Genomic DNA, 10477 nt, shown 5'->3' with positions numbered 1-10477 from the left:
GCAAGATCATTTTTAGTAGTAATTTCTCTGAAAGGCAGGGAAAACTTCATGCTATATCCTAAAAAGCAAAGTACAAAGCAAAGAGCTATCGTAATGTTTTCAAAGTAGAACTATGTGATTTTATTTAAGTTTTAAACTAGCAGGCTGCCTAATTAATCCAGAGAATAGGGAAAAAAGAATCAGGAAATAAGAGGTGAGACTAAGCAGTCAAAACAGCTGTGCACTTCACTATGACTTCAGTTTGTTGAATTTTCATCAGGTTAAAGGCAAAAACTGCCCGTTCCCAGGGCAGGAACAACAGAAAACCAAATAGGAGGTGTTATTAGCCACTGTGCTCCACTAACATTTCCTATAAAAATGGAAAGAGGGCTGGGGATGCAGATCAGGGAGAGTGCCTGTCTGGTGCATAGGAGGCCCTAGGTTTAATCCCTAGCATGAAAGAAAAATTACAACACTGAAAATACATTTAGGAAAAATAGCACTTCCACCTCAAATGGATGTTAGGAAAATCATAGTTTAAAAACTTCTTTTAAGAGTAATTACACTATTTAACAATATCCTTTCAAAAACAATAGTCTGAAAAGGGAAAAGCATGTAACTATTTTAAACTCCATGGAAACTAAATCTTTACACTCATATGATAACTTTTCAGCCACCTCTTAAGTGTGCAAAAATTTCTCTTTAACCCTACAAAATTCCATGAATAACATGTAAGGTAGTATTGCCCATGTCATAGGTGAAGAAACAAAGGTGAAATATTACCTGATTTGTAGGATAGTTTCTGCAATGACCAACCTGGGAAGTAAGACTACCCTACTCCTCTGTGAGAATGTGTTATACACACGTTGATAAATGCCAATGGAGTTATTAAGTGCTAAACCTGGTCTTATCTTTAGCAAAAGTTAGGGTGGAAAGGGAGGCACTTGTTCAAAAACATTCAAAATAATTTTGAGGATCTGAAGGGTCATGGGTAGAGCCCTTGCCTAATAAACCTGGGGTGAGGACCCTGAGCACCAATAGAAAGAAAAAGGAAAAACAAAACAAAACAAAACAAAACAAAAACACTATTTATTCCACTGATCTTTAAATTCTACTTTTCAACTATTAATAGATACACTAACTTACACTGCACGAACACCATTTACTATGTAACAGTAGCATATCTGATTAAAAAGATGACCACCCCTGAGATAAAAGAACCTTGGAACCAAGTCAACATATAGAGAACAGAGAAGGACAGGAGGAGGCTGGGGCTTCTCATCACATAGTTCAGTCTCTGTTCTCATTCTGGAACCATCCACCTCACAGACTTCCTGTTGTAAGAGAGAATTAAATATCTTTGTTTTTTTAAACCATAAAAGGAAAGGAGGGTAAGGGAGAAAATGTTTTACATAGGGGGAAACAACAAAAACAACCAAACACCTTTTTTCCTCCTTGAAACAAAAATGGTTAAAAACCTGGAGTGTTGTGAATATTGAGCTTCAAGGATACACCAAGCTGAAGTGTCTGGAAACACTGGGCTGCCTAGATTCCTCAGCAAGATCACAAGGTACTCAAAAATTCTTTGACCTTTTCAAAGGTCTTTTAAGAACTCATTCACACCCAGAGTCAAGATTACTTCTCTTGGAGATAATCTGTTTGTTTTCAGTGCTCAATGCAGAAGCCAACTTTAGTGTTTACAGGGAAGCTTCTCTAAATATTGGAGAGAAATGCCTTGTTCTTCAGTTCTTCCTCATAAATGCATTCTACTTAAGTATTTCTCTGGAGTAGCTCAAAGATAAATAATTCCATCCAAATCAAGACTGTGACCAAATAGGTTAGTCATCCAGTTATGTCAGTCTTGATGCATCATTCATTCTCTTCATTCATGCAGTCAGATTTATGCAAATTATATGCAAAAAGATATACCCATTATTATCCAGATCATTAAAAACATACAGGTTTCTCTGTTTCTTTGAACTTGCTATTGAGAGACAAGCTGAGCTCATATTTGATTGAACCAGGCATATAATTGGAAGATTAAAAAAAATTGTTCAGGTTTCTTGGACATCATCTGAAGAACATTCCTACCACCTTTCTGAGATGCCATTTCCTCAAATTCATTTGTAGTACTTTGAAGATTACACCACCAGTCACAGCTTCAGGAACCACTTCCCCATCCTCATGAACTTGTTTAAGGGCATCACAAAAATTAACTTCCTGTGCCAATGCTCCCTTCCACAGAGAGGTTCCTGATATGAGTCCCTCAGAGCTGGTCATAGGAGATGGGCGGGGTGGCCTTCCTTGGTCTTGTGGGTGCCCCAATGTGTGCTCTCCTATAAATGCTTTAAATTACTTTCAATGTATGATGTCAAATATCAAAGATAGATTTTTAATCACTAATCAAAAAATTAAAAATATCTTTATTAATTTCAATTCAGAGATGAAAAAACTTATTCATTGGTTATACGTTTTAATAGTTTTCCACTGCTTTCATTACAAAGACCAATCTTCTATTAATATTGAGGTTATTTGACATTTTCTTAATGTTGCAATAATTTCAAATATTTGCTATAATGGGCTAGTAATTGGGATAAGGAATTTAAAAAGACTTTAAATTTTAATTTTATAATGATCTTCTGTGTTGGTGCCATTAGTGTTTTGGAAGAAACCCAAGGAGGTATTGTGATAAAGATAGGTAGTTTGTAGCTTTACACCTCCCCCTGCTTAGATGATTCACTTAGACTACAATGAATTTGAACAGTACTAACCTAGTTTATCCATAGCAAGGACATAATACATATTTCTAGATTTGCAATTTAAAGCAATAATAAAATAATATGCTGAATATTCCAAAATCATGTTAACATTTCTAATGCATTGCACAATCAAGCACAATTAAGACTCTCTAATATGGTATGCAATTGAAGTTTTATGTGATATATTTTTCTTCATATTATATAGTGTATTAGTATTATAAATTCAATAGTAACAATACTTCATTAGTAACAAAATAATTTACTAAGAAAATCTTTGTAATTTTAATTATTTCATGATGGCAAAGTAACAAGCAATATAAATTTTTATGTTCATGTTGTCATTAGTGCATTATGGTTATATTGGAGTTCATTTTGTCATAATCATACAAGCATGGAATTTAATTTGTTCCACTTCAGTTCCCGGTATTTCATCCCCCTGTTCCCCTTCCTCTACTGGTCTATTCATTTGTAGATTTTTAAATGTAGCACTATACATCTGTGTGTGTGTGTGTGTGTGTGTGTGTGTGTGTGTATGAAAATCACTGTGTATGTGGCCTAATTTGGGCAATTTGATTCCAACATTCCTCTCTTTTCCTGTTCTTCCTCTCTTCCCCCTCCTCTTCCCCTGGTCCACTTATCTCCTTTCTGTTTTCATGGGTCCCCTATTTATAATCTTATTTTGGCCCAGATTCCTAGTTTAAGAGAAAACATTCAACCCCTTTCTTTCTGAGTCTGACTTTTTACACTTAGCATGATGTTCTCCAGTTCCATCCATTTACTAGAAGATACCATAATTTCATTCTTCTTTATGGCCAAGTGAAGTTCCATTGTGTAAATATACCACACTTTCTTAATCTATTTATTGATTCATGGGCACCTGGTCTGTTTCCATTTCTTGGCCAGAGTGAGTTGTGCTGCTAAAAACATTTGTGTGGAGGTATCACTATGGCATACTGATTTCAGTTTTTTTGGATAAATACTGAGGAGTGGGATAGTTGAATCTCATGGTGGTTTTATTCCCAGTCTTTTGTGTTATCTCTACTCTGCTTTCCACAGTGGTTGTACTAATCTGCAGTCCCACCCAAAGGTCATGATGTGCTGCTGATATCCTGGGAGCAGAGAGGAAAGGACCCAGTGGTCTACCATGTACATTTTCATTTGAGCCTTGCATGTACTAAATGAAATAAAATGCATTTCCTATATTTGCAGCAATTCTCAGAACCATAACTGACATGGAACATCTCTCTTTTGCACAATCCTCTGTAGATAGCTCTTTCACCCTTGGCCAGCACTTTAGTTGTTTGAGTTTTGAAACTTGATGGAAAACTATAAAGTTTATCTATAAAAGATCAATCCCTTAATTATCTTTCTCTCAATTATTCACCTAAACTGACATTTACCATTGTCTGCGCAGGTGCAAAACAATCCACTGAATTCTTTGTATTTTTAACAGAGTGATTCCTGTTCTAATCTAAGGTAGCAACTCTGGCTACTCACACTAATCAGAATCAAGTATCTCAGCCAGAACATCAAACTTCTATTTTGGCTGTTTCACTTGGATGAGAGCAAAACTACAGTGATTTCCACTGTGTCCTGGGCAGGAATGTTCTTTACAGAACCTAAGATTCTATCTTGGTGAAAATGAAGACTATCAAGTGGGTGACTGGGAGCATTAGCACCACTAGGAAATCAGGATGAAGGATATGAGGCAAAGGGGACCCACAACTTCTTGGTTCAGTATTCAATTTATACTTAATTTAATTCTTAATTTAACTTTAATTCCGAGGACAAATCTCAATGCCTCCCTAAATTGACTTCTAGTTATTCTCTGAACTGAGTTCTTAAGAAGTTTTTCCTCTGTTCTGTCAGGATGCTGCTAGTGGGTAATATGCTACCTGGTAAGATAAGTGAATTCTGATATCATGACAATATTTTCACATCTTCTTTGCACAAAGATAGGTAACATGTCTTTGTCAATGTTTAAGGGATATTATGTCAATGTGTCAGTTAGTTTAAAAGTCATGAAATGTTGGTATGGATTAAAGCACTGTGGAGTCAAGAAGGCAAACCTATATCTAAGGTATTTATCAATTCAGAATGAGGAAAATCTGCTGCCACCTGTTGTACAAGGGGTCTGATATAATTAACCTATTGCCAGGTGAAAGTCTGATGTCTAGGGGCTGATTTCATATGGAGTGCTCAGATGCAGAATGTGTAACTGGGAGGTTAGACACTCACAAGTAGTAGAAGGCAGATCAGTGTTTCTGATTTGGAGCCCACATCATTGAGACTACACATAGTTTATATCTTTCTCCTACAAACCCTATATTCATATGTCTGCTATGCTACCATCTGATATTCATAGTACAGATTATATCAAAACAAAATTTAGCCTGATCATCTGGATATTAAAATCCTACCTTCTTGTATTGCTTTCTAGTTTGTGCCTGCTTCAATAGGTCTGTTCACATTACTCTTTCCAGACCACCTTGAAGGATCTTTATATCTTTCAGACACTTGGTCAACAAACCCAGACATTTTCCATTGTCTTTGAGTCAACAGATACCCATTATCCAGAGCACTTATTTCTCCATACAAAGGGAAAACAAGTTCATTATTTGGAAATTTAACATTGATTTAAGAGAGGTAGATGACATGAGTCAGAACCATCCATTTGTTCATGAACTACCCTTGTTTTTGACTACTTAGGGTCTAGTTATTGCTAGTTTTAGTTAGTTCATCCTCCAAAATTTAAGACATGTTGACTTTGTTATATTCTTTTAATAATGGATAGTTTAATCTGAAAAGCCACCTGGCATCCCTGGTCAAGAGTCAATATTTTTTCTACTTGCTGAGTAAAGTGAATTGATTTTAAGTTTCTTATTTAAGAAAATGAAGAACTATGCATTCACCTAGCATCAAAATTTCAGTGTTCATAGCAAATGTAAAACACCCACATTAAGAAGTTATGCCTGGGGGGCTGGGGATGTAGCTCAGTTGGTAAAGTGCCTGCCTCACAAACACAAGGCCCTGGGTTCAAATCCCCAACACTGCCAAAAAAAAAAAAAAAAAAGAAAGAAAAAAACAAAAAAAGGAGTTATGCCTGGAGTTTGATCTTCTTCATCTGTAATGCAATTGAATTTTGCAGGAACCAGACAAATTAATAAAAGAAATATATTACAGAGATGATTTACTCTGCATTTCTTACATATTTGATACTGGCAATAATCTTGCAATGTCTGTCAATGTGAAGCATTGCTTCTGATTCATTGTATTTTCTGGGAGTCAGAAAATGCTTCAGGAACTTCTTGTTTTTCCTCCCTAACATAGGGGTAGTATTCCACAGGACAGGAATTGATAAAAAATTGACCAACTTACTGGTTTATTTAGAGATTGGAAAAGTAAATTGAGTTAAACTTAGTTGACTGTTCAGATGGTAAGATGTATTCAGGTGGTATCATGTGGCTTCCACATTCTCTTACTATAACATAGAGAACCTAATAGCATTTTAATTTCTTTTGTACACTTTTAGTTATGCACCTACGTATAATAATCCCTGAAAAATCCTAGTATCCTCTTTTCCCTATGAATTGCACCAGCAGAAGCAGTTCTTTGTTGGAAATATCAAAAGAATATTTTTTTATGCTCTCAGTATAGTAGTCCTACGTCAAGAGGATCCAACATTCAATCACTGAATCTTAGGTTTTAAAATCGACTTAATTCCAAACCTGGCTGAGTCCACAATTTTCTATTGCAGTTATTGATATTACTGTTTTCACCAATTATCATTATCATTAAACAATGTCTTCAAAATACCAGTTTCATGTCCATTCATTTGTTTTCCTATCATCCAAATTGAACTTAGAAACCTCAAGAGCTATTTTTCATTGTAATAGAGTCACTTGGGAAAAAGCACATGATTATACTTTTGTCTTGCTGTCATGATAACTGTATAAAATTTACCTCTAACAGATACTAACTGCTGCTTCTTTCTAGTCTAGAATCCCATCACTACAATTTATGCCAAGAAACAAAGTTTTTACAGAGGCATTTTTTTATCTATATCTATCACCAAGGGTCTCAGAAATGTCTGTACTCTCTTCCCAGTAAATTTTTCTGTTATTACTGAAGAGATGTGCCTTCACTGTAAACACAATCAATGGTGGGTTCTCTGGTCTTGGATTCTAACATTCTTATCACTCTGAGACTTCCAATACTTTCACAATACTACACCTAAGAACTTCTCGCACCTGCACTTCATTTTGTTGAGTGCTACTGTTAGTGACAAAATAAAGGCTTCTAGACCTTCCCTCACCTAAGAATATATTAATTTACATGGAAAAAATGAAATTAAGTTTTTTAATTAGCTGCCCTTGTAATAATAGTTTATCCTAGAGTAGTTAGATGGGCCCTATATAATCACAAGTTGTCTTTACCTTCAATATCTCTTCCCATAGTGAAGTGTTACCAAGGTTCAAACTTACACCTTAGCAAAATCTTGCAAATTCCTCAATTGTATCATTTTTCCTAGAAGAAGATGGTACTTTCCTGCTTGGACCTTCCTTGCACTTTGCCTTTTTAGAGTCAACATGAGATATGGAAGAATGTTCCCTAAGGAAATAAATAGCCATCATTTCATGACAAGTTCTTCCAGAGAGGTACTAGCAGGTGGTTGGGCTAGGGAAGACTGCTCTCTGTCAAGGGAGAGGAGCTACTCATGACAACTGGAAGGATGCAAGTTGATTTATGTGAGTATGGTTCTCATTCTTCCCCACACTAATGTCCTTATTTCAGTTCTCAGATTCCCACTCTTTTCCCATTAGAACACGGACTGTAACCAAAGAACCTGGTGATGTTTGCCATTCAGTCTTCTTTGCACCTTTCTTAAAAACCTGAACCTGGTATAGAGTTAAATCTTTGTCTGCAGGAGCTGTGATGACAGTAGATGTGGAGCTCTGTATTGCATGAATGTCCAGAAGTCACATGGGAGTGTGTCTGGGGAGGCACCTACACTGCATCCTCTACATGTTCCTTTTTGCATCCTCCTTGTCTTAAAAGGAAAGAAGACACCAGCTAAAACTTCGCCCACTGGAATCTACTACCCTGCACACCTTACAACAGCAGAGTTAAAGGGTAAATTCTGTGCTTAACGATGAACCTCTTGAAAGGAATTTTTACCTTGAAATCAACAGAATATGAAGAAAAAAGGGATGCATACATGTCTCTATAGCTCATCATGGAATCCACAGTTTTTCACATTGTGGAATCCACAGTTTTGCATTACCACATAGAGAAACAGAAAAATTTGTCATGTCAAAACATTCTTAAGTTCCTGGTACTGTAAAATTTATCACATTTAGTACTTGTAATATAATGTAGCAATTTATAAATAGAAATGTAAGTCCTAAATAAACAAAAATCACAAGCTTAATTTCCTTTATGGATAAAAATACAAATGAGGTAGCAAACGGAAAGCTGAAGCAACATGAGTGATCATGCAATTGTGAAAGGTGACATTGGTGGATCATGACAGAGTTACATCCATCTCCACTGCAGAAATGCATCTTTGAACCCAGTATCTCTTTCCCTGCTTGAGCTCCTCTCTTCTGGTTGTATTGAAAACTCCCTAACACAGTATCTGTAGTGTAACTATTTTTTTTGTTTGAATAACAGAAATATTCTTTTTGTGTTTATATGTAATCTGGTTACCCAATGATGATCTTCCTAGTCCTGTCCATGCATTTATTACATTGTGTTTAGAGCCATTAGACAGTCTAAGCACAGAACCTGGTAACTGTAATAGATACTAACTTCCATTCACATGTGGATTTCCCCTTTTCTGTAGTAAATATTTTTTCTCCTCAATTGGTTTGAAATTTATCATTCTTCTTCCAAATTAAAATCATTTAAGAAAATGTCTAATCAAGTTATTTATTTTATGCTGCCAAGAACAGAAATAAAATAAATTATTTTAAAATGTGTGATGTTTGTCAAGATTCTTAAACTGCAAGGAAAATGAGCGTTGACAACTAAATAATTAAATAAGATCATTCTCTTTTATTGATTTATAAGAACCATTTATCATGAAGTAATTGTACTTAAATAAGTGGTAATCATCAGAGGCCAGAAAATATCAAAGGATCTTCCCCTTCAATAGTTAATGAACTTAGCCATTCCTTTAACTATATAATTTTGGTTTGTTATCAATCCTATTAGATTGTCCATGTTTACAAGGGTATTTCTTTATATATTTGACCACATGTCTTAAGATAAATTAATAATCTGATGCCAATTTCTAATATATTGTGAATTATGGGTCTTTATTGAAATGTTTAATCATTGGTCTCTTTCCTTCTTGAATGATTTTCCATTTCCAGTTATTTCAACTGTCTCAAAAGTTCAGGACCCAGCTGCCAAGAAAACTCTAATAGGTGGCCTTCTACTAGTATTTGACCCAATAATAAAATAATATTGATCTGTTGCTCTCTAAAACCTTTCTTCAGGGTTTATCTTATAATTTTACTCACTATGCTGACATGCAATTTTGTGTGTACTTCTACTTTTCCTACCTGGATTAGAATCTTGGAAAACTGTGAATTCTAAGACTTTTATTCTTCATAGAACCAAATCCAATGCTTTAAACAATGCAGTAGTTTAGTAAGTAAGCTAGTTTTTAAAAATGAATCATTGTTCATTATCTCTTAAAATGAAGTAGCATTTATCTTGTTATTTTGGTACTAGTCACAATTAATTTGCTGAGGTCTTTTATCTATCATATATAGTAAAGTGACTACTGTGTTCTTTATTTATAAAATCAGGAATAGAACCCAAAACAAAACAAAAAAAAACTGATATTGATTTTTTTAGCTATAATGATACTTTTTTAATTTTAAATTTAATTGGTTCTTTTTTGTTATATAAGATAATAGAATATACTATGATACTACTATAAAAGCATGGAAAATGATTTTTCTCTAATTCAGTTCCCAGCATTTCCCTGTCCCCTCTGTAATAGTTAATCTGAATTGTCAACTCGATTGGATTAACAGATGCCAATGATTAAGATGCTTCTGGGTGTGTCAATGAGGGCATGTCTAAGGATGATTGGAAGGTGGGATATTGAACTGAAGTGAAGATCCTCTCTAGGCATGGACAGCACCACCTAATAGGATGGTGACTTGAATGAAATAAAAGTTGGAAGACTAAGGAGGTAGATGCAGATGCAAACTTTACTCTTCTTGAATGGGTTCTTGACTGCTTCTTCGAATGTCTGAGATATCCGACTCTTGCTTCTTCACTCTTCCAAAGCAGACTGCCAGTGATTCTCCAGGTATTTTCCAGAAGCCTTGGTCTCAGACTAGGGTAGCACTGTTGATCCCTCTTGTTCTGGAGCTTCCACCTCTTGAACTGTGCAACTACTGGGTCTTCCAGCTCTCCATCCTGAAGACAGTCATTGTGGACTATCCAGTGTCTGGTGGTGTAAGCCAATCTAATAAATCCCTTTTTCATAATTGCACTTCCTATTGATTCTGTTCCTCTAGAGAACCCTGACTAATGCACCCTCTTTTCCTCCAACTCCTATGTTCCCTTCTCTACTCTTATTGATCTGTTATTTATTTATAGTGAGATTCATTTCATATGAATTGGGCATTAGCTCCATGGCCTGGAATACATTATGTGTGATCTTCATTAGCACCATGCTGCACCAAAGACACTGGAAGTCTGCCCCGATGTGTATG

General features: G+C 35.5%; 1 pseudogene; it reads right to left on the bottom strand.

Moving 5' to 3' along the window:
• Positions 1 to 1542: 1542 nt before the first annotated feature.
• On the bottom strand, positions 1543 to 7193 carry LOC124959436 (deoxycytidine kinase-like; annotated as a pseudogene).
• Positions 7194 to 10477: the final 3284 nt, after the last annotated feature.

This window comes from Sciurus carolinensis, chromosome 11 (genome assembly GCF_902686445.1).
Source record: "Sciurus carolinensis chromosome 11, mSciCar1.2, whole genome shotgun sequence".
NCBI classification, from domain to species: Eukaryota; Metazoa; Chordata; class Mammalia; order Rodentia; family Sciuridae; genus Sciurus; species Sciurus carolinensis.
This window is presented reverse-complemented; position numbering and strand designations above follow the sequence as displayed.